General features: G+C 40.9%; 1 long non-coding RNA gene across 1 annotated transcript; it reads right to left on the bottom strand.

The window, feature by feature from the left end:
• Positions 1–10,858: 10,858 nt before the first annotated feature.
• LOC118483696 lies at positions 10,859–14,459 on the bottom strand. The gene is made up of 3 exons (XR_004871095.1): positions 14,106–14,459; positions 13,001–13,084; positions 10,859–11,051 (listed from the first exon to the last, which is right to left on the bottom strand). It is a non-coding gene; the product is annotated as an uncharacterized LOC118483696 (long non-coding RNA).
• Between the last annotated feature and the right edge of the window lie 7,718 nt (positions 14,460–22,177).

Consider the following 22,177-nt stretch of genomic DNA (forward strand, 5'->3'; position numbering starts at 1 on the left):
TAACAAAGAAAAAACGACGCTTCCAGTTTGTATCATTCTTGGTGACCTTGAAGACAGGGTGATCCTCCCCGGCTTTCCGTTTCAGCAGATACCGGTAAGAACCAAAAGTGGTAAGATCGTAAAGCTCGGCCAACTCCGTCATCCCCAGATCAATCCCTTTCTGCTCAATGATCCTCTCGAAGGTATACAGAACCCTCCAGATCATCGGCATAGCTTGGATATAAGAGATGCCGGTTAAAGAAAAGAAGGATTGGGTGAAGGATGGAAAAGGATATGAATACCCTATGGTGAATGGAGTAGCAGGAAAAGCCACCCAGGTATTCGAAACAAAGTCACTCAAAGCTGTAGGAACGAAGGATTTGAAGACAGTATTCGCTGGAAAGCAGTGACGAATTCTGTCTACATGAGCGTCAGTAAAGCAACATCGCTCCGTAGGGGAATCCTTGATAATCCCCTGGCTTTTTAGGGGACTATCCTTCTTGGAATCCTTGTGTGGAGAGTTCCGGAGCAACATGTTTGTGACGGAACAGAAACAGAACTAAGAGAAGGAAGAAAGGAAAGAGAGAAGAAGAGGATACCTGATCAGTCTTCGGTAGCGATTATAAAGGGAAGATATCTCGAATTTAAATGCAGAGTGATCCTAACCCTATCTCCTATTTATAATCATGATTTGCAGGGATTGTCACATCTATGACGTAATGATCACAACGGCTAGTCCATGTGTAACGGCTAGTTATTCGGAGTCGCCCGTTGGAGATAAGAACAAAACAAAATATAACTCGTCTATTTACAATTAACTCCTTATATTTTGGGGGCAATTGTTAGGGCTGGATTTTTATTATGCATGATCCATATACGTGATCCTAACCAGTGATCCTTGTTTCTTTGGCAGACAGTGATCCTCAGCAGAACTTCAGGATCAGGATCATGGGACATTATAGTGATCCTCATGTTAACGGCCACTTCCGCTCAATATAATATTGTTTTGCAGGAACATCTAGCAGGATACGCTCTAGGCATCATGATCCAGGGACGCGTCTTCACAATTATGGCAAGAGCTTAATTGAAGATAGACGTTGCACAGGATATGGAAACCAGGCTTGATTTATGGGCGGCTATTTAGGCTAGATTGTATCTCATTTCTAAAGGGGTAATGAGCTGAAAATTAGTTTAACTACCTAAAATAGGTCACCTACACGCGTATAAATACCATTCTTCCTCATTCGGAAGAACACACACGACATACAACGCAACTCTCACACACTTAGACACCAAAAGCAATAGTGATCCTTGTACTCAGCTCATTATCATCCAAAGTTGTAATAATATTTTTGTTATATTGAAGTTGGTGATCGGTAGTTGCCATCACCCGAGGTTTTTTATGCCGGAGATCATTCATTGATCAAGGGCTTTTTCCTCGTATAAATCATTGTGTCTTTGCATCTTTATCACAGAAGTGATTCTTTACTTTCATAATCAACCAAGCATCATACCCCGTTTACATAAAGTTTGGTTACATTATCCTTGTGTGATTTTTGACCAAAACACCTACCATAGAAATGACAACAAGAACGTGCATGCTGTTGACCAAGAAGAGGATGATGAGGATTATCCTCCGATTTCTGAATATTGTTTTTCTGTTGACAATCATGAACTAATCCTTGCAATGCAGAATCTAGGAGAAAAAGCCAGGTGGCCCAGAAAGAATGATAAACCATCCGGGACTAAAGACAAGTCAAAGTGGTGTGCATATCACGAGGATTTCGGGCATCTAACTGAAGAATGCATCGCATTGAGAAAGGAAATTGGATATCTGCTAAGCAAGGGACATTTGAAAGAATTGTTGGGAAGGAAAAAAGCAAAAGACTCAGGATCCTGAAAGGATCCCTGAAAAAGCTCCAGCCCCTCCGGCAAATGCACAAGTGATCAACTTTATTTCCGGAGGATCAGACATCTGTGGTACATCCTTCTCAGCGGCTAAAAGGCATGCAAAGGAAGCTAAAATGGATAATGGAGAAAGACCTATTCGAACATCAAGTGTCTCGGAAGGAAAAACGATAACGTTTGATGAGGATGATCGCATTAACATCCAGGATCCTCATCATGATAGTTTAGTTATTACTCTCTTTATCTCTAACCATTTTGTCCGCAGGATCCTTATCGACGGAGGAAGCTCAGTAAACATTATCCAGCTTGATGTTCTAAAGAAAATGGGTATCCCGGAATCAGACATCACACCAAGATCCTCCGTGCTTGTGGGATTCAGTGGAGAAACTAAGAAAACCCTGGGGGACATTAAACTCCCAATCTACGTGGAAGGATTACATAATTATCAAAAATTTTGTGTTATTGACTGTTTATCTTGTTGTAATGTTATCCTTGGCAGGCCCTGGATACATGATATGAAAGCAGTCCCATCCACCTACCATCAATGTGTGAAACTCCCTAACCCGTGGGGGATAATTAAGATCGACAGTGATCAGCAGGAGGCTAAGGATTGTTATACCTCATCCATGAAACCAACCTCGAAGCCAAGGGAGCAATAGCAATTACAGTATCCTCCAAGGAATGTCTTGGAGGCAAGGGAACAGGATGTGGACGAAATCCTTTTGGATCCTAGTGATCCTGAATCAAAAATCTATATCGGATCAGGGATCCTTGGCAAATTGAAAGAAGACATAATATCCTTCCTCAAAAGAAGAAAATCTACCTTTGCATGGAAACATGAAGATATGACAGGTATATCTAAGGATATTATCACTCATAAACTTGACATTGACAGGTCGATCAAACCAATCCATCAAAAAAGGAGGAAATTTGCACTAGAAAGGAATGCCATTATCCAGGAAGAAGTAGAAAGACTACTTCGAGCAGGTATGATCAGGGAGGTAAAATATCCAAAATGGTTAGCCAATGTGGTTGTTGTCCAAAAGAAAAACGGAAAGTGGAGGGTATGTGTCGATTTCACTGACCTGAATAAGGCATGTCCCAAGGATCCTTTCCCATTACCCCACATTGACTCCATGGTGGATGCAACGGCGGGGATGAACTGTTAACCTTTATGGATGCATCATCTGGATTCCAACAAATTCAGATGGAGCCATCTGACCAGGAGGATACGGCCTTTATGACCCCAACCGGTTTATATTGCTATATTGCCATGCCTTTTGGACTAAGAAATGCAGGTGCAACATATCAAAGGCTGGTGAATATGATGTTCAAAGACCAAATTGAACAGACTATGGAAGTATACATAGATGATATGGTAGTAAAGTCAAAGAAAGCTGAGGATCACCTAAGGGACTTGGAGGAAGCATTTGATATCCTTGATAATTATAACATGAAGCTTAATCCTTCGAAATGTCACTTTGGTGTTAAAGCAGGTAAATTTCTAGGATATATGGTAACTCAGAGGGGCATTGAAGCAAGCCCGGAACAAATTAAAGCACTGATAAATATCAAGTCCCCTGCCAATGCTAAGGATGTGCAAAGGCTAACAGGCAGGATAGGAGCTCTAAACAGGTTCATATCAAAATCCTCAGAAAGATGTAAAGAATTTTATGATATCCTAAGGAAAAACAAGAAATTTGAATGGACTGAAAAGCATGAGAATGCTTTACAAGCCCTTAAAGAATATATGTCCTCAGCACCAGCATTAATGAAACCCGGAAAAGGAGATGTGTTATCCTTATACCTGGCGGTATCCTCAACCGCTGTAAGTGCAGTCCTTGTTAAGGATCATGAAGGTACACAACATCCTATCTACTGTGTAAGTAAGAGTTTACTTGATGCCGAATCCAGGTATTCACACCTTGAAAAACTTATTCTTGCATTAATTATGGCATCAACTAAGTTAAGACATTATTTTGAAACCCATACTATTGTTGTTAGAACTAATTTTCCAATCAAGAATGTCCTCAGGAAACCAGAAATGTCCAGAAGGATGGCTAAGTGGGCAGTAAAGCTTAGTGCCCATGATATAAGATATGAGCCTAGAACAACCATTAAATCCCAAGCACTAGCAGACTTTGTGGCTGATTTCAGTAGTGATCTACAAAAGGAAGCAGAATTGGAGGTCCAGCAGCTAGATGAAACCAAGGATCCTTGGATACTACACACTGATGGATCCTCAAATATCAAAGGCACAGGACTCGGCATACTACTAAAATCGCCACAGGGGGACATAATACCCCACTCCATAGCCTGTGAGTTCCAAGCAACCAACAATGAGGCTGAATATGAAGCCTTAATTGCTGGTTTACAAATTGCTAAGGATATGGGGGTCAGATACCTTAAAGTATACATAGACTCATTACTAATCACTAATCACTTTAATGGATCCTATGCTGTTAAAGGAGAAAAACTAACCAAATATTTAGAGATAGTCAAAGAATTGGCACTCTCTTTTGTTTCTTTCAGATTAACACAGGTACCAAGGGAGGAAAATACAGAAGCTGATGCATTGGCCAATCTAGGATCATCCTTGAAGATCCCAGAGGATATAAGTATCCCCATCATCCATATCCTAGCTCCTGCTATTGAAAATCAGGCGGCCATGGAAATAGAAGAGGATACTGCAATGATCCCCAGTGAAGAAACTCAATCTTATTCAGGATCATGGATCTCACCAATCATGAGATACTTACAACACGGGGAGATTCCTATGGGAGAAAATCTTAGAGCTTTCAGGATTAAGGTATCTCAATTCACAATCTTAAATAACGTATTATATAAGCGATCTCTTGCAGGACCATATTTAAGATGTATCGAGGATCCTGAAATTCAAGAAGTGTTGAGAGACTTCCATGAAGGAGATTGCGGAAACCACACTGGGGGCAGGGCATTGTTCTCAAGGATCCTTAGAACAGGATACTACTGGCCAACTATGAAAAGGGATGCTGTAGAATATGCTAAGAAGTGTGATCCTTGTCAAAGACACAGCAATATCCTTCATCAGCCAGCTGAATTTCTACATCCTATACCATCCTCTTGGCCATTCATGAGATGGGGAATGGATATAGTTGGCAAGCTCCCTAAAGCACCTGGTGGAAAAGTATTTATGCTTGCCATGAGCGACTACTTCTCCAAGTGGATAGAAGCTGAAGCTTTTGCCCAAGTCAGAGAAAAGGAAGTTATATCCTTTATTAAGAGAAACATTATAACCAGATTTGGCATTCCCTCTGAAATTGTATGTGATAATGGTTCCCAATTTATTGGAAGCAGAACCACTAACTTTTGTGACAGTTGGGGAATTAAGATGATAACATCAACACCAGTTCATCCACAAGCCAATGGTCAAGCAGAATCATCCAACAAGATCATCATCACAACCTGAAGAAGAAATTAGGATCCAAGAAGGGGAGATGGGCAGAGGAATTGCCTTATGTGCTGTGGGCTGATAGGACAACTCCCAAGAATGCCACTGGTCAAACACCCTTCTCTTTAGTATTTGGGGCAGAAGCAGTGATCCCAACAGAAATGGTGATTCCAACTGCTAGAACAAGTACTCGTGATCCTAAAGAGAATGCTGCAAACCTAGCTCAAGACTTGGATACTATTGAGGAAATCAGGGATCTGGCTAGGATAAGGATGGCAAGCTACCAACAAAGAATGGCTGGTGCCTACAACAAAAATGTCAGGATAAGGAAGTTCCAAGTCGGGGATATGGTGTTGAGAAAAGCATTCCAAAACACCATCAATCCTGCTGACGGAAAATTGGCACCAAAATGGGAAGGCCCTTACTTGATTGAAGCCGAAGCAGGAAAGGGGGCATACAGATTGCTAACCATGGAAGGAAATTTGTTACCAAGAGCCTGGAATGCTATTCACTTAAAGAAGTATTTCATGTGAACAGGATCCTTCAAGCATATGATCCTTACATCGGAAGCATCCTCGAAGGATCCCGGCGACATCAGTGATCCTTTACTCTGGTAAAGTCCTTATCTCAAAACTTTTCCGTTTTCTTATTTTTACCTAAGGATAAGGATCACGTATCCTTCATCCTTCTCTCATGAGAATTTGAGTTCTGATAGTCCAGGTATCCTCAGCATATTATCGATAGTCTTCAAAAGCATCTCAGATCCTTGGGTTCAACCCCAGTTATCCTTGGGCTTGTCCCCAGTCTTCGCCTGTAGCGCACGATGATCCTGGTATAGTTCACGTCTTTGGGACCAGTACCCACTTTAGGGGCTGACAACCTCATCGTACTGGCAATATCTAGGATCCTACGTATAATGGTAGACGTACCATACATCCGTTCCTACGGTTTCTAACGTTTTCACGTTAGCTAAGGTTTTGACATTTTCATGTCACCAAGTTTGGATAATCGCAAGTAAGGGCCATACTCCAGTTTACATACGATCCTTGGGCTTGTCCCCAGTTATCCTTTGGGCTTGACCCCAGTGATCCTTTGGGCTTGTCCCCAGTTATCCTTTGGGCTTGTCCCCAGTGATCCTTTGGGCTTGTCCCCAGTGATCCTTTGGGCTTGTCCCCAGTTATCCTTTGGGCATGTCCCCAGCTATTAATTTATCTTTCACATTGGCTTAGTCCCAAGTTATGTTCCATTTTTCAGGTTTTCGAAGTTAAACAAATAAGGATCCTTAAACCTTATTATCCGTTAAAATTTCACTTATGGTTATCTTGATTAAAGGTTAGGATCCTAACTTGGATTCTCAGGTATGATCCTTGACTATTTTGATTATACTTGTTATTTTGAATAACCCTTACACTTTGACAACTAAACCTATGATCCTCGATCATAAACTATTTTTGAAAATTTTTCGATTACAGGATATTTGATCCAGGATCATATCCTAAAATGATTGAACATGATTTTCTTAACAATTGGAAAATAAAAGGATAAACAAAGGATAACAACACGAGATAAGTCAGAAAGATTAGAGTTATTTTATTAACAAAAGATTTTAAACCCTTTCAAAAGTTGTCAAAATTGCCAACCCACGCTTCTACCAGCAAAACGTGGCCCGTCCACATGGGTTGGCAAAGGGTGTCCATTGTTTATGCGGTCATAGCAGGTGCAGGAAAGTAAAAGCGGCAGGATCACAAAGGCTTCATCCCCCAAACAGAGGATCCCTCCACCGTTTGCGATCCTACCTATTGTCCAAAGGATCCAGGATCCTTAACCCTAAAAACTATTGTTTGAATTACAGACCATAAATTGTTTCAAAACATCAACAACCACAAAAACCACTACCAAATTTTAAAAAAAATGGGCTCTGGCCAAGTCTCGAAATATCCATCATCGCCCAATTCAGCAGCTCAAACCTTCGCTGCTCCATCACCGCCAGCTCCACTTGCTTCCCCCTGATCCTTGCCAGCATCACCACCTTCAAGCATAGGGATCTCCTCGGCCTCATCATCATCCTCCAACTCTGCTAACCTTGCCTTCCAGCCCTCCACATCCCATGTGCTCTTGTCAAAGGCAGGATCCTGAGCCTCCGCAGCCATCTGCAATTGGATCCTATACATAGCTATTGCGGCGGAGACCTTGGCATCCTGGGTGATCTCCTGCTTCTCACAATCCATGTTGATCAGCATTTGAGCAGCTTCATCCTTGGTAGCCCGGAGTTCCTTCTCAAGATCAGCTATCTTGAGATCCTTCAGCACGCCCATTTGTTGGAGGTCGGCGATTTGGCGGTCCTGATCTTCAACATGGCCAAGATAGGTTTCTATTTCAGCAAGTTTCTGCAGAAAGGGAAAAGATAAGTTCAGAACCAGGTGATCCTCAAACAAGCAGGATCTACAATCAGAATATACAAGCAAGAGCAATGATCCTTACTTCATTAACATAATCAAGAAACTGTTGGCGGAGCAAGGGAAATCCTTGAAGATCCTCAGAAGCTTTTCTCTTCTTTCCCTTACCCCTGACAGGTGCTTTAGGGGCTGAAGCAGACGGACTAGCAGCAGGGGTCTTCTTCCTTGTAGACTTGGCATTTGCAAGATCATCAATACCAAACTTGGAGGCAGACTTGACAGATTTCCCGGCACCTACACAATCAAAATAAGATAAGTACTCTAACTAATTTAAAAATCTTACATAAAACTACTTTTTAAATGAGGATACTTACTTGACATTGTGGCAGATGCGGAGGATACTTCCGGTGAATCTTGAATGGCAACTTGAAAACTTCTGGTCTCAGGATCAAGCTTTTTGAAGGCTAGAACTCTCTCTCTTGCAGCAGGAGTCAACTTGAGATGAGCAACAGATATGGCTGCACAAAAAACAGAATATTAGTGATCCTCAAGGAACAAGTCTGATGGTGATCCTTCCAGGATCCTCTATCCTACCATGAGTAGCCCACTCCTTGGGCAGATCCTTCCCATTAGGGATGGTATCCCTCCTAACGAAGAAAAATCGTCGCTTCCAATTCATGTCATTTTTGGTGACCTTAAGAACAGGGTGATCCTCTCCGGCTTTCTGTTTGAGCAAATATCGACAGGATCCAAACGTTGTGAGATCATACATCTCAGACAGCTCCGCCATTCCTAGGTCGATCCCTTCTTGCTCAATGATCCTTTCAAGGGTATACAAAACCCTCCAGATCATCGGCATGGCTTGGATGTAGGATATGCCGGTCAGGGAAAAGAAAGATTGGGTGAAAGCTGGAAAGGGATACGTATAGCCTATGATGAACGGAGTAACAGGAAAAGCTACCCAAGTATCGGAGACAAAGTCACTTAAAGCAGTGGGAGTGAAAGATTTAAAGATAGCATTCGCCGGAAAACAATGACGAATTCTATCAATATGAACATCGGTGAAACAACACCTCTCATGGGGAGAATCCTTGATGATCCCTTGACCCTTCAAGGGACTATTCTTTTTAGGATCCTTATGAGGGGAGTTCCGTAGCAGCATACTTGCAGAATGTTGAAGAGAAACAGAGTAAGAGAAGGAAGGAAAGAGGAAGAATACCTGATTGATCTTCAGACGAGATTATAAAGGGAGTATCTCTCGAATTTAAATGCAGATTGATCCTAACTCTATCTCCTATTTATAATGATGATCTGCAGGGCTGTCACTTCTGTGACGTAAGAATTGCAACGGCTAGTTCGACTTTAACGGCTAGTTATCCGATTAGCTCGTTACAGATAGGATCAAGCAAAATATAACTCGCTTATTTACAATATCACTCCTTATATTTTGGGGGCAATTGTTAGGGCTGGATTTTTATAACACGTGATCCTTACCTGTGATCCTAACCAGTGATCCTTGTTTCTTTGGCAGATAGTGATCCTCAGCAGAGTTCCAGGATCAGGATCACGGACCATCATAGGGATCCTCATGCTAACAGTTGTTTTCATTGAGTTTAATGTTATCTTGCAGGAATGTCTAGCAGGATCCGCTCTTAGCATCGCAAACAAGGGACGCGTCTTCACAACTTTAGCATATGCTTAATCAGAGATGAACGTTGAAGAGGATATGGAAACTCAGCATGATTTAAGGGCGATAATTTAGGCTAGATTTACTTTTATTTCTAAAGGGGTAATGAGCTGATTGTTAGTCTATTTACCTAAAATAGGTCACTCACACTTGTATATATAACACTCTTCCCCTTTCGGAAGACACACAACACATTTCTCACACGCTTAAACACTCGATACTATAGTGATCCTTGTACTCAGCTCATTATCATCCGAAGTTGTAACCTTTTTTTTTATATTGAAGTTTGGTGATCGGTAGTTGCCATCACCCGAGGTTTTTTATGCCGGAGATCATACATTGATCAAGGGCTTTTTCCTCGTATAAATCCTTGTGTCACTCGCATATTTCTTACTAAAGTGATCCTTTACTTTTTCAACAAACCAAGCATCATTCCCCGTTTACTTAGAGTTTGGTTGCATTATCCTTGTGTGATTTTTGACCAAAACACCATAGATGTCTGATCCTCCAGAAATAAAGTTGATCACTTGTGCATCTGCCGGAGGAGCTGGAGCTTTCTCAGGGATCCTTTCAGGATCCTGAGTCCTTTGCTTTTTTCTTCCCAACAACTCTTTTAGATGCCCCTTGCTTAGCAGATATCCAATTTCCTTTCTTAACGCGATGCATTCTTCGGTTAAATGCCCAAAATCCTCGTGGTATGCACACCACTTCGATTTGTCTTTAGTTCCGGCTGGTTTGTCATTTTTTCTAGGCCATCTGGCTTTTTCTCCTAGATTCTGCATTGCAAGGATTAGTTCATGGTTATCAACGGAAAAACAGTATTCAGAAATCGGAGGATAATCTTCATCATCCTCTTCTTGGTCAACAACATGCACGTTCTGGTTGTCAGTTCTGTTATAGGATTTGAATCTGTTGCTTTTGAAAGAGGATCCTTGTTTTTCTTGTTTTGAGGATCCTACTTGTCTCTCCTGGATCCTCTTGTCATCCTCTAACCGGATGAACCTGAGTGCCCGAGTTCTTACTTCGTCTAGGTTCCTGCATGGTGTCATAACAAGATCATCATAGAACAATGAATCCTTAAGTAAACCCATCTTGAAGGCCTCAACAGCTGTGGCCACATCCAAGTTAGGAATATCCAAGGATTCTTTACTAAACTTGGTTATATAATCCCTTAATGATTCATTATGACCCTGAGTTATCCTATATAAATCGCTAGTCAATCGTTCAAATTTTCTACTACAAGAAAATTGATTATTGATAAGTTAACTAAATTAGCGAATGAAGTAATAGAGTATGGGGGAAGACTTAGCAGCCATTTAAGAGCTGATCCAGTAAGAGTGGATCCAAATCCCTTGCACAGGCATGCTTCCTTTAACCTTTCTGGAATAGGATTGATCTCCATCCTCTCCCTGTATGTTACGCCCTAATTCGTATTTGTCAAAAGTTGCAGCGGAAATTCGTGCCATAAAATTTCTTTCATTACAAACGTCTTGACTTACTTGAAAGTTCGTTTTAAAATGTATCTTTTACAAAGATAAAATATAAGTCATGTTTACTAGTAGTACATACTTAATTATTCCCGTACAATCTATCTCGTGACTCGGTCTTCGATCTCTAATTCTTGTGATAATCCGCCCGTTATCCGTATAACCTGCACTCACCACATACATTCATAACATTAGTACACATTATATAAACAAGATTCATTTGCGTACACTTCACATTTCGTCATCTTCCAAACTTTAAGCATTTCATATGCGTATCCATTTCCTGGTGAGGCTTCAATAATGTACCTGCATTACTTCTCATTCTCAAGGTGCACCATTAATAACGTTAGCCCTCAACGTGACTAAATTATGCATACATGCGTAATTACATCCGCATCTACATACGTACATATCTTCCCTACAATTTTACATACGTGTATACTCTCATACATGTCTTGTTACATACATACATATACTTCTACATACGTACGTACCTTTCCTACATCTTTACATACATGCATACGCTTGTACATATCTTTATACATACATACATGCACATCTATATACGTACAAACCTTTCCTACATCATTACATACATGCATACACTCGTACATATCTTTATACATACATGCACATCTATACATACGTACAAACCTTTCCTACATCATTACATACATGCATACACTCGTACATATCTTTATACATACATACATGCACATCTATATACGTACGAACCTTTCCTACATCATTACATACATGCATACACTCGTACATATCCTTATACATACATACATGCACATCTATATATACGTACAAACCTTTCCTACATCATTACATACATGCATACACTCGTACATGTCTTTATACATACATACATGCACATCTATATATACGTACAAACCTTTCCTACATCATTACATACATGCATACACTCGTACATATCTTTATACATACATACATGCACATCTACATTTGTTCATACCCTTCCTACGTCATTACATACATGCATACCTTTATGTATACGTGCTAGATCACGCGTACCTCTTACATAATCATACATTATTTACACGGGTCTTAGACTTAGTTTTATGGCTCATAAACATCTAAGGAACCATCAAAATCATGTTTGGAAGGTCCGCCGTAGACCACGGATGACAAACCGAAGCCTACGATACATAAAATAACTTAAATAACAAGATTTCAACTTTTGGAACTTGGGGAGGCCGTCGCCGACGCCCCTAGGGCCGTCGGCGACGGGCCTTGCATTTACCCGTAGCCCAAAAACCCGTAGACAGGAGATTAACCCGTCAGCACAAAAATTCACTTTCTGGAGCCCGTCGGCGACGCCCCCATACCCGTCGGCGACGCCCTCTAGAAACTGCAGTTTTCTGCAGTTCCGTTTCGTCGTCCGTACGCACTAAAACGCGCATAACTTTTGAACCGTTTACCCATTTAACCTCCCGTTTCTTCCTACATGCTTGTAAATTCACATTCTATCATATCAACTTAAAATCCTACCTCCGGAATAAGGAATTTCTTAACTTACGTGCATTCGACATATTACCCTTTTCTAACTATTTGACCCGTTCGTGCATTTATCAACATAATCTGTTTACTTAACCTCGACTCCTCCTGAACCTTTTAATATCAACGTCATTTATCATAGAGGATTAAATTCTTGGATGTCTTACCTATGTTTAATCATATTTTTGGTCAGAAGCTTACCTTGACCCGTTATGGGTATTTATGCATTAAGTAGTTTATGACATACAAAAACATACTCCACATTTTCATGCTTGACCAAAATATTATACTAATCGAGTATCTTGATTCCAAACGACTTCTAAGGTCGTTTGCCCGATATACCTATCAAGGGCATTTTAGTCAATTATGCTATATCCTTAATAACAAAGGAATTTCTTGCATGAGTAACCAATCTCACTACTTAGCTACAATTTCTTAATCACACCAGCCTAGCTTGGATCAAACTAAGATCCGTTTAATACTTTATTGACATCATACAACTCATTCCTATTTGACCTCAATTATCACATATAATTAGATTGCATATAACATTACATAACAACTAAGAAGTGATTGCGGAATCACTTACCTTGTGCATCCGTGTTCGTAGCCGCTTCCTTGTCTCCTCTTGACTCGTTAGCCTTTCATGCTTGAATCCATGCTAATGTGATTCCTATCCTTTCATGTCATCACAATCACATCAAGGTTAGCATACGTGCTCATTCATACTAACTTTCATTTCCTTCCATTCACACATTACTTGCATTTTTTATTAACCATATACCACATACATAAGGCATAGACCAAAAAGGCGTCTTGTTCCACATTCACGCAACTCAATTATCATCGCATACGACATGTAGATCATCTAGTACATAACACATTACTTCTCCACTATTATAATTTTGTCCGAAAGGCTAACCATGTTATAATTTCTCGGTTGACTTTCAGAAAGTCAACCTTCTAGCATATAACTTCTAACTTTTGAACACGCATTCATGTTGATATATTAGACCATATTAATGACATGATATTCATTTCATACACAATGTTGTATGACACATACAACTACATGATCGCCTAGTCACATACTCGACATACAAGTTCCAAATGCATAAACTTGACTCACACATATGTTCAACCCGAATTCTTATACGAGTTCTATCTAGAGCACATTCTTCAAGTTAGTAGACTACTAGTCATATCATTATCATATTCCATTCAAATATGTCAAGCCCTTTCCTACAATCTCACTTGCCAAGTTCACTTAAGCATTTCATCGAACACTTGGTGTGCGTACCACTATCTTAGCACAATGTACAACTAATTTATGCACAGTTCTTCTAAACTCATACATAACCCATCAAAACCAACTACTTATCATCATGTATCATACCAAATGAACATTAAACATAACATCATCATATTCCTATACTTACATCTAACAATAATTTGTCACACCCACATAATACATCATTCTTTCAACAAGAATTAAACATAAATGGTGATTCAAGTCATCATCCTCACCAAAACAAACGGGTTTCACATCTAGACTTCAAATTAACACAAACCATTCATAATTCATGTTCTATATGTTAATTGTAACACATACTCATGCTCAATTTCACTTAAACTCATGGATTAGAACATAACCCGCTTTACACATGATCACAAATCTTAGATTTAAGGCATACCTTATGATCCCCTCATGAAGGTGATCGTTAATCCGTGCTCCTTCTTGAATTTGGGCTTCGATTCACCCCTTTAATTTGATGATTTAGTGGAACTAGGGTTTGGAGCTCTTGAGAGCTCCTGAAGCTTCAAGAACACGCACGTATGTGTGTGTTTGTGTGTGTATTGACCTTTTAATTAGTAGTCAACTTTCATTTGTTCCACTCTAGTCCCTCGGGTTTGCCTTTTAAAACATAACTGACACTACCTTTATTAATCTTAGCTACACCTTTTAACTAGGTTCAATAGCCTAGTTATTTATCTCATGTTATGTCCTATAGGAACATACGACGATATAAACATTTGGGTTTTGGGGCGTTACACTGTATTGTGCTATGTGTTCCTCAGGATCCGTTGTACCATCATACAGCTTCATAGTAGGGATATGGAATCTTTTGGGTATCTCCGCATCACAGATTGGTGGTGCAAAACGAGATACCTTATGGCTTCCATCTGCAATCTCCGGGATAGGTTTGACTACCCCTGGAACACTTGATATCATATCCTTCAGTTTTTGTAGTTCTCTGGCCATAGCATGATTGATACCTGTATCCTGCATGAATCCATGGTTAGTGGTATAAGAATTATTAAAAGTGTTACCACCCATCGGGTTCAAATTAGGAACATTGGGTGTGAATCCATGTTGCAGGGATTCTGGGATGATGGAGGGACCAGTGGAAGCAATGGTTTGCATTGGAATAAAATCTCCTTGATGGACATCTGGACTTCCTGTTTGCAAATTCTTCAAGGATCCTAGTATCTGAGGGGATCCTTGAACCTGGGATGATCCTGGAACAAAGGAGGATCCTTGAACCTGGGATGATCCTGGAACAAAGGAGGATCCTAAGCTCATGAAGGATCCCATATGCTGAGTGTAGGATCCTGCCGGTTGGAAATATGATCCTGATGCCTGAGTCATTGCTGCTGGGCCGAAATGCACTCCTCTTAATCCACCCATATGTTGAATGTCTAGGGCCTCTGATGGCTGAGAAGTAATCATCGGAGTATCAAAATTCAAAGATTTGGGCATTAGTGGGGAATGATCCTCTGCCGTTTTCTTTTGCCTTTTGAGATCTCCGATTTCCTTGAGGATCCTGTCATTAGTTTCATCCTGCTGCTGCATACGATCCCTCATCTGCAAAATCAAAGTAAATATATCACTAGTACTGGGAACAGAAGAAGTTAGAGCAGAAGATGATGGTTTAGAGGAGATAGGAGTTGGTCTCTTCTCAGCATTTTTCTGAGATCCAGCTGGTGGTGGAGGCAAAGGTGGAATGCCATTAGATGAATTGACTGCAGACATTGCTGTGGAAGTATTCTTCAACGATGAAGCCATGCAACACTTCCGGAATGATCACCAACAGAAAAATTTTCTTATGAATGAAGCACCAATTGCCCCACGGTGGGCGCCAAACTGTTTTGGTCAAAAATCACTTAAAGATAATGCAACCAAACTTTATGTAAACGGGGAATGATGCTTGGTATGATGAACAAAGTGAAGGACCACTCAAATGTAAAATGCACAAGTGACACAAGGATTTATACGAGGAAAAAGCCCTTGATCAATGATCTCCGGCATAAAAAACCTCGGGTGATGGAAACTACCGATCACCAAACTTCAATATAACAAATAACGGTTACAACTTCGGATGGTAACGAGCTAGGTACAAGGATCACTATAGTATCGTATGCTAAGGTGTGTGAGAAATGTGTCGTGTCTTCCGAATGTTCAAGAGTGCCTTTTATACAAGTGTGTGTGGTTCTATTTTAGGCAAATCACCTAACTACTAGCTCGTTACCCCTTTAGAAATAGAAGTAAATTTAGCCTAAATAATCGCCCTTGAATTGTGCTGAGTTTCCATATTCTTCATAACGTCCATCTTTGATTATGCATGTGCAAAATTAGCGTGATAGATTCCTTGTTTACGTTGCTAAGACCAAGTCCAACTAGTAATTCCTGCAAAACAACATTTAATCCAAAGAGAACAATCGTTAGTGTGAGGATCCTTAGGATGATCCGTGATCCTGATCCTGGAGCTCCTCTGAGGATCACTACCTGCCAAAGAAGTAAGGATCACTTGTTAGGATCACATGTAAGGATCATAGGTCATAAAAATCCAGCCCTAACAATAAGTCTCTATCTCAGCAAATTTCTGCAAGGAAAACAAGGCATAACGTCAGAAACAAGTGATCCTCAAAACTATCAGGATAACAAACAGGGGCAGTGATCCTTACCTCGTTGAAGTAGTCCAGAAACTGTTGGCGGAGCAGGGGCAGACCTTGTAAATCCTCAGAGGCCTTTCTCTTCTTTCCTTTACCCCTAATAGGTGCTTTAGGGGCTGAAGCAGTTGGGCTGGTAGCAGGAGTCTTCTTCCTTGCAGATTTGACATTAGCAAGATCATCAATACCGAACTTTGAAGCAGACTTAGAGGATTTTCCAGCACCTACACAACCAAAATAAGATAAGTATTCTAATTAAACTTGAAAATCCTACATAGAATTACTTTTTAAATGAGGATACTTACTTGACATTGTGACAGAGGCAGAGGATACTTCTTGAGAATCCTGGGTAGCAACCTGGAAAGTTCTTGTCTCCGGATCAAGCCTCTTAAAGGCCAAAAGTCTCTCTTTTGCAGCAGGTATCAACTTCAGATGAGAGATGGAGATAGCTGCACAAAAAAAAATAATAATAACAGAACATCAGTAATCCTTATGCTAAAAGATAGGTCCTACGGTGATCCTTCCAGGATACTCTATCCTACCATGAGTAGCCCACTCCTTGGGCAAATCCTTCCCATCAGGGATGGTATCTCTCCTAACAAAAAAGAACCGTCGCTTCCAGTTCGTGTCGTTCTTGGTAACTTTGAAGACAGGATGATCCTCTCCAGCTTTTCGCTTAAACAAGTATTGGTGGGATCCGAAAGTGGTAAGATCATACATCTCAGCCAACTCCGCCATGCCAAGGTCAATACCCTCTTGCCCAATGATCCTTTCAAGGGTGTATAACACCCTCCAGATCATCGGCATAGCCTGGATATAGCTGATGCCGGTAAGGGAGAAGAAAGATTGGGTGAATTGGGGAAAAGGATACGAATATCCTATCAAGAAAGGAGTGACTGGGAAAGCTACCCAAGTCTCAGAAATATAATCGCTCAGAGCGGTAGGGTCATAAGATTTAAAGAGGGTGTTCGCCGGAAAACAATGACGGATTTTGTCAATGTAAGGATCAGTAAAACAACACCTCTCAGTGGGAGAATCCTTGATGATCCCTTGACTCTTCAAGGGACTGTTCTTCTTAGGATCCTTGTGCGGGGAGTTCCGGAGCAACATTTTTTCAAGACGATGGAAAGAAAAAGAAAAACAGAGCAAGCAAGATAGAAGGAGAAGGGGAATACCTGTTCAATCCTCTGATCGCGGTTATAAAGGGAAGAGTTCTCGAATTTAAATGCAAACGATCCTATCCCTATTTCTATTTATAATGATGATTTGTGCAGGGTTGTCATCTCCATGACGTCAGATCGCAACAGATAGTTCATTCTTAACGGCTATATATCCGTTGAGTTAGTTAGAGATAAGATTCAGCAAAATATAACTCGTTTATATTACATAAATACTCCTTATATTTTGGGGGCAATTGTTAAGGCTGGATTTTTATGACCTATGATCCTTACATGTGATCCTAACAAGTGATCCTTACTTCTTTGGCAGATAGTGATCCTTAGAGGAGCTCCAGGATCAGGATCACGGATCGTCCTAAGGATCCTCACACTAACGATTGTTCTCTTTGGATTAAATGTTGTTTTGCAGGAATTACGAGTTGGACTTGGTCTTAGCAACGTAAACAAGGAATCTATCACGCTAATTTTGCACATGCATAATCAAAGATGGACGTTATGAAGAATATGGAAACTCAGCACAATTCAAGGGCGATTATTTAGGCTAAATTTACTTCTATTTCTAAAGGGGTAACGAGCTAGTAGTTAGGTGATTTGCCTAAAATAGAACCACACACACTTGTATAAAAGGCACTCTTGAACATTCGGAAGACACAACACATTTCTCACACGCTTAAGCATACGATACTATAGTGATCTTTGTACCTGGCTCGTTATCATCCAAAGTTGTAACCATTATTTGTTATATTGAAGTTTGGTGATCGGTAGTTTCCATCACCCGAGGTTTTTTATGCCGGAGATCATTGATCAAGGGCTTTTTCCTCGTATAAATCCTTGTGTCGCTTGTGCATTTTACACTTGAGTGATCCTTCACTTTGTTCATCATACCAAGCATCATTCCCCGTTTACATAAAGTTTGGTTGCATTATCTTTAAGTGATTTTTGACCAAAACACTAGCAATGACGGATTATTTCTCTAAGTGGGTTGAAGCTGAAGCCTTTGTCCAAGTTAGAGACCAAGAAGTAGTATCCTTCATAAAAAGGAATATCCTGACCAGGTTTGGGGTACCAGCTGAAATCATCTGTGATAATGGGTCCCAGTTTATAAGCAAGAGGACCACTGATTTTTGCAAGAGTTGGAGGATCGAAATGATAACGTCCACTCCAATACACCCTCAAGCGAATGGGCAGGCAGAATCCTCAAACAAGATAATTGTCAACAATTTGAAAAAGAGACTTGGGGCTAAGAAGGGAAGATGGGCACAAGAATTACCATTTGTCCTATGGGCTAACAGGACAACTGTGAAGAATGCTACTGGGCAAACTCCATTTTCCTTAGTATTTGGAGCAGAGGCAGTAATCCCGACAGAAATGACAATGCCCACTGTAAGATCTACCCTCAGTGATCCTGAGCAGAATCCTGAAGCCTTGTGTCAAGATTTAGACACAATAGATGAGAAAAGAGATGCGGCAAGGCTAAGGATGGCAGCATATCAACAGAGAATATCCAGGGCATATAACAAGAACATTAGGACCAGAAGGTTTAAGGTTGGAGATTGGGTGCTAAGAAAGGCTTTTCAGAATACTATTAATCCTGCCGATGGCAAGCTAGCCCCAAAATGGGAAGTGTTTTGGTCAAAAATCACACAAGGATAATGCAACCAAACTCTTATGAAAACGGGGAATGATGCTTGGTTTGTTGAACAAAGTGAAGGATCACTTAAATGTAAAATGCACAATTGACACAAGGATTTATACGAGGAAAAAGCCCTTGATCAATGAATGATCTCCGGCATAAAAAACCTCGGGTGATGGAAACTAACGATCACCAAACTTCAATATAACAAATAAAGGTTACAACTTCGGATGGTAACGAGCTAAGTACAAGGATCACTATAGTATCGTGTGTCAAAGCGTGTGGGAAGTGTCTTGTGTTTTCCGAATGTGGAAGAGTGCTATTTATACAAGTGTGAGTGGTCGTATTTTAGGTAAATAACCTAACTATTAGCTCGTTACCCCTTTAGGAATAGAAGTAAATCTAGCCTAAATTATCGCCCTTAAATTATGCTGAGTTTCCATATCGTCCTCAACGTCCATCTTTGATTATGCAAATGCCAAAGTTGTTGTGACGAGTTCCTTGTTTACGTTGCTAAGAGCGGATCCTACTTGAAATCCCTGCAAGATAACATTAAATCCAAGGAGAACAACTGTTAGTATGAGGATCCCTAGAATGATCCGTGATCCTGATCCTGGAGTTCTTCTGAGGATCACTATCTGCCAAAGAATCAAGGATCACTGGTTAGGATCACATGTAAGGATCATAAGTCATAAAAATCCAGCCCTAACAATTGCCCCCAAAATATAAGGAGTAATATTGTAAATAAACGAGTAGTATTTTGTTTGATCTTATCTGCAACTAATTAATCGGATAACTAGCCGTTGGAGACGGACTAGCTGTTGCAAACCCTTACGTCACAGAAGTGACAGCCCTGCAAATCATCATTATAATAGGAGTTAGGATCAATTTGCATTTAAATTCAAGAGAGACTCCCTTTATATTCTCGTCCGAAGATCAATCAGGTATCTCTTTTCCTCTTTCTTTCTTCTCTTACTCTGTTTTCCTATCTCTTTTCGTTATTCTGCAAAGATGTTGCTACGGAACTCCCCGCATAAGGATCCTGAGAAGAACAGTCCCTTGAAGGGTCAAGGGATCATCAAAGATTCTCCCGCCGAGAGGTGCTGCTTTACCGATCCTCAGGTTGACAAGATCCGTCATTGTTTTCCGGCGAACACCATCTTCAAGTCTTTTACTTCTACCGCTTTGAGTGATTTTATCTCTGATTCTTGGGTAGCCTTTCCTGTTACTCCGTTCTTGATAGGATATTCATATCCTTTCCCACAGTTCACTCAATCCTTCTTCTCGCTCACCGGCATCTGCTATATCCAGGCTATGCCCATGATCTGGAGGGTGTTGCATACCCTTGAGAGGATCATTGAACAAGAGGGGATTGACCTCGGTATGGCGGAGCTGGCTGAGATGTATGATCTTACCACTTTCGGACCCCATCGTTATCTATTTAAGCGAAAAGCTGGAGAGGATCATCCTGTCCTCAAGGTCACCAAGAACGACACAAACTGGAAGCGTCGGTTCTTTTTTGTTAGGAGAGATACCATCCCTGATGGGAAGGATCTGCCCAAAGAGTGGGCTACTCATGGTAGGATAGAGGATCCTGGAAGGATCACCATAAGATTTGTTCCTTAGGGTGAGGATCACTAATATTTTCTTTGTTTATTGTGCAGCTCTCTCCATCTCTCGTCTGAAGTTGACACCTGCTGCAAAAGAGAGACTTTTGGCCTTCAAGAAGCTTGATCCGGAGACAAGAACTTTCCAGGTTGCTACCCAAGATTCCCAAGAAGTATCCTCTGCCTCTGTCACAATGTCAAGTAAGTATCCTCATTTAGGAAGTAATTCTATGTAGAATTTTTAAGTTTAATTAGAATACTTATCTTATTTTGGTTGTGTAGGTGCTGGAAAATCTTCTAAGTCTGCCTCAAAGTTTGGCATTGATGATCTTGCTAATGTCAAATCTGCAAGGAAGAAGACTCCTGCTGCCAGCCCAACTGCTTCAGCCCCTAAAGTACCTATTAGGGGTAAAGGAAAGAAGAGAAAGGCCTCTGAGGATCTACAAGGCCTACCCCTGCTCCGCCAACAGTTTCTAGACTACTTCAACGAGGTAAGGATCACTGCCCCTGTTTGTTATCCTGACAGTTTTGAGGATCACTTGTTTCTGACGTTATGCCTTGCTTTCCTTGCAAAAATTTGCTGAAATAGAGACTTATGTTGGCCACGTCGAGGATCAAGATCGCCAAATTGCTGACCTCCAACAAATGGGTGTGCTGAAGGATCTCAAGATTGCTGATCTTGAGAAGGAGCTCCGGGCCACCAAGGATAAAGCTGCCAGGATGCTGATCAATTTTGATTATGAGAAGCATGACATTACCCAGGATGCCAAGGTCTCTGCTGCGATAACCATGTATAAGATCCAGCTGCAGATGGCTGCGGAGGCTCAGGATCCTTCCTTCGACAAGAGCACATGGGACGTGGAGGGCTGGAAGGCGAGGTTGGCAGAGTTGGAGGATGATGAGGAGGCTGAGGAGATCCCAATGCTTGAAGGTGGTGATGCTGGCAAGGATCAGGGAGAAGCAAGTGGAGCTGGTGGTGATGGTGCAGCGAAGGTTTGAGCTGCAGAATTGGGCGATGAAGGAAACTTCTAGACATAGCCGGAGCCCAATTTTTTTTTGTGTTTGATGTTTTTAACGATGATGGTCTGTAACTTTGAACAATAGTTTTAGGATTAAGGATCCAGGATCCTTCAGACAATAGGTAGGATTGCAAATGGTGGAGGGATCCTCTGTTTGGGGGATGAAGCCATTGTGATCCTGCTGCCTTTATATCCCTGCATTACTTTTGAACCTATTATCATGGACACCCTTTACCTACCCCAGCGGACGGGCCACGTATTGCTGGTAGATGCTTGGGGTAGGTAATTTTGACAACCTTTGAAGGGTTAATCCCTTTGTTAATAAATAAAATCTTAAACTTTTGTCGCTTATCTTGTGTTATTATCCTTTTATTTCCA

This window comes from Helianthus annuus, chromosome 2 (genome assembly GCF_002127325.2).
Source record: "Helianthus annuus cultivar XRQ/B chromosome 2, HanXRQr2.0-SUNRISE, whole genome shotgun sequence".
Classification (NCBI taxonomy): Eukaryota; Viridiplantae; Streptophyta; class Magnoliopsida; order Asterales; family Asteraceae; genus Helianthus; species Helianthus annuus.